At 38.1% G+C, this 3,878-nt stretch overlaps 1 protein-coding gene across 8 annotated transcripts in view; it reads right to left on the minus strand.

Moving 5' to 3' along the window:
• Positions 1-3,481: 3,481 nt before the first annotated feature.
• Positions 3,482-3,878, minus strand: part of MEIS2 (Meis homeobox 2) — a 231,844-nt gene continuing 231,447 nt past the window's right edge. For all 8 annotated transcript variants that reach the window (XM_079954793.1, XM_079954787.1, XM_079954792.1 and 5 more), the window contains one exon: positions 3,482-3,878. This exon is cut by the window's right edge and continues 1,025 nt beyond it. The gene's annotated coding sequence lies outside the window, so the exon portion shown is untranslated.

Raw genomic sequence — 3,878 nt, forward strand, 5'->3', positions numbered from 1 at the left:
TTACATTAGAAGCCAGCAAAGGGCAGCCAAGATGAACGGTCTGCTCTACTCGCCTTTAGTAACAAAGGACAGATCAATCTCAAACATTTTTGATTTACTAGGATTATAAATTCCTCCTCAATTTGTTCAGGGAAATGGAAATTTGGGGTTTCCCCCGTTACCTCTAAACAAGAGGTGTTTTTCTATTACCCTTTGTTCCCCAGAACATAAGCAATTTTAGTCAGACTACAGTATTTCCTTTAACACCATGTCGCTGTCAAAACACTATTCCCATTTTCTTTCACTTTTGACAGCTGAGCATTTCTTAAATACACCCAAATCGGAACCCCTCATACTAAACAGTAAACCTCAGACTGGAGCAATCTCCTCCCATTGTATTGCAGTAAGGATTTTAGCAATATAGATCAAGCAGAATAGAGCCCAGAGAAGGAAAAGTCATACAGCAGTAGGGACGGGGGTTGGGAACAGTTCTTTTCAAAAATACCCATCTAGCAGGCAGAGCTGGACCCTTTGCCTCCCTTGCTCCCCAAAGCCTGTTTTGCCAAACGTCAGAAAAAAGGCAGAAAATATTATTTAAAATGCTACCAGTTTTGCTTTCTTTTGTTTTTGTAAATACAAGGACACGGGGGGGGGGGTGTCTTGCTGACACCCAAATAATCCTATGCTTGAAAGCTCTCTGTCATAATAAACTGAGAGTTGCACAGATTTGGGAAGCTTGGAGGTTTCAGTTGGAACAAAAAAATTAAACCAAGCGTTGACACCACCACTCCCTCAAACTTAAGACAAAGTGCTTAGAACAGAGCGATATCTCGGCTAACATTTCTTATATTTCTACTGTACCCCCCGCTTCTATAGCAAAAAGAGTCAAAATGTAAGAATGAAACATGAGATCTGCAGAGTCATTAACATGTTGAAGTTTCAAGTGCAAGTTTTTGCCAACGTATTTTAAATTGTGGGGAAGGCAGTGCCACTCAAAGCCTCTTCTGCTCAGGCCAGGCTTTAAGAAGTTTTGCTGCACCATCCAGATGGACACCAATTCTTGCTTTCATCTGTCCCCCTCATGGGCTTCAACCTGCTACATGACAAGTTGGCCTTGAGGGAATGGTATTCTGCAAAAGACTGCAATATTTGGAAACTGAATGGAAACTCGGCTCCATTCAGTTTGATGGACATTTCGTCATTGGGATGTAGATTGCCTCCAGCAAGTTCCCCAGCAAAACAGAAACATAACAATCAGTAATGAAAGAGGGTTGCATCATGACTTCACTTCCACTAAGAATGAGTTGACATGGAGCTCTAGCATGTATATTCTGCTCATGGTGGATGGGGGAGAAACTATAGCGCCTAGGATTATTTGAGAGGTGGGGGATGGGAGAGGGGAATATGCTTTAAAGCTATAGCATGTATGCAGTCTAAGTCTTGATGGTCACATTTCTATGCAACAATAAACCAGGTTTTCTGGTTTCTAGTGAATGAGCAGCACACTGGTACACATTGCCTTATCACAGCTCCTCCGGCACAAGCAGGAAGAACCAGAATGTATTGACTTTTCATTAAGTCTGAACAGCTATAGTGGTTTGTTGCTTCCTAATAAGCCACAATCAGCAATCAAACAACAAACTATGGCTTCAGGTTCACTGGTGATAATGGCCTGTTAGGGAGCAACAAACTACAATTTCTGGTTTGCATAGAATGGGAGGTCAGGGTAGCCTGGTTTCTATGTTGCTCAAATCAGAGGAGGAGTAATTATTTCTGATGAAATAATCTGATGAAAATCTTTCTGATGTGTGAACATAACTCAGCTCCCTTGAAAATGTACTCAGGATTGTAGCCTTTGTCAGAGCCAAGGCTTATGCAAATAGGTCCTACTTCTATTTCCATCTACTATAAAAAGGCGGGGGCAGGATGGACGGACAAAGCCTAGTGCGTATGAGAGAGAGCACTTGTGTGTACCTGAAGCTTGCTTTTGGCCAAGTTCAGATGATCATTTCTTGGAGGGGAGATTTTAATTTCTTTTTGTCTTGTTCTATTTTGATGTGCTTATTTGTTGGTCTTAAATTGTATTTTTATGCTGTCTGTTAATCAGTTTCATTCATACATGGCCCTGAGATCTTTTGATTAAGGGGGTTAACAAACAGTTTAAATAAATATTTTGTCTTATTAAGCTGAGATATGCACAAGTCTTTTACCTGTGTATGCAGTCCCTTTGCTCAGTCCCTTTGTGCAAGCTGTGATTAAGAAGCCTCTACAGCAGTTTTAACCCAATTCCCCCTTTTTGGTCAAACCAGGAGATTATGGTTACCAGGTTTGGAAGTAGTCAGAGCATTAAACCAATTTCAACCTGTGATTCAATATCCTGGCTAGTTCTGAAACTGGAAACTGTAGTTTCCCAGTTTGAAAGAAACAGGAAAATATGGTTAAGTAGCGACTTCCTTGTTTGGTTGCTGTGAGTTGCAAAGGGAGGAACAAGGAATTTGTGTGCATGGAAGAGAAGGTCTATACATATCACAGGGTAATAAAATAAGAAATTATTGTACAAATGCACCATTCTAGCCCAGAAGAGAGCTTAACTTACCATCAGTAAAGAGTGAAAACTCAACCATCCCACTCCTCTCTTCCTTCCCAAGAATTTTGTTGTGAAACACACCTTATTCAATCAAACTAAACAATTATTTACAAATCAGTTCCTTATCTTCAGACCAGGTCTGCACCTTGAATGCATAACTTTTCTCTCAGTAATCTAATTTTCTTTCTTTCTGGGACAACAGAAGGAGATTTTGCAAGTAGAAGAGAAATAACAATGTTTGCATTTCTTGTCCACCCAACAAATACCCCACGAAAATCACCAGCATTTAAGTACTACAATATTGATTATATGTATTTATGGCTGCAATCCTAGGAGCAAGCCTCATTGTAAAACAGTGGAATATACTTCTGATATACATGCATAGGATTGAACTGTAAATATGAACAATCATATGGATAAAGTAAATCTATGGCTAAGTTTAATTTTTGTTCAGTAGTTGATTTTTTTTAAAAAAATCATTAAATAAAACAAAGTACTCAGGTAATGGTTTGTAGCTGACATATCAGAAGTTAGATCTCTTGCTAAGCTACCCCTAATATTAACAGGTTCATTATAAAATCCTGTCCACAGTCAAGCTCTACATTCAAGTCAGCATTGGGCTTGTTGAACTAAAACTCAATTGTTGAGTAGTATGGGATAGAAATGTAAATAAATATACACAGGCTTCCTTTACCCTTATATGTAACACACAAACATTTTTAGCTCTAGACATTAAGCTTACACGTATGTCTGTTCACAGGCTAAGGCATTTATAAAATCACACGTTGCAATCTCTCTTAATCTTTGATGTGTTTTGTTTATATTATTATTGTTAACAAATACAAGTTTTTTATCTCTTCTCCCCAGGAAATAAAGTCTCCTTCTATTAATGATTAAAAACACAAAGGCCTAACAAAAAATCAAAAATGAAATATTTATTACCGCATTTTGTGACTTAACACCTTTTTCTTTAAAACATAACGTCACAGTCCTCATACAAGTATTTTAATGTAAATTTTGACAAAGCTTAAAGGTAACAGCATTTTTTTTTCTAGTGAGGAACACGTGCTGAGAAAGGAAGAATTCATGGACATACAATACCAATTCCACAGCAGATCTGATACTAGCAAAAACATTCTTTTTTTTTCAATTGAGGTAAACACATAGAATATCTAACATGAAACAATTAATAGACCGAACTCTGTACGAAGTTTGTTACAGTATTCTCTTGCTTTTTCCCAAGCTCTGAGTTCATGGTAATGTTCTAGGTTTGGTGCAAAGACCATTAATATCTTCTTTTGTTGAGGAAAGC

This window comes from Podarcis cretensis (assembly GCF_951804945.1).
Source record: "Podarcis cretensis genome assembly, chromosome: 1".
In the NCBI taxonomy this organism is placed as follows: Eukaryota; Metazoa; Chordata; class Lepidosauria; order Squamata; family Lacertidae; genus Podarcis; species Podarcis cretensis.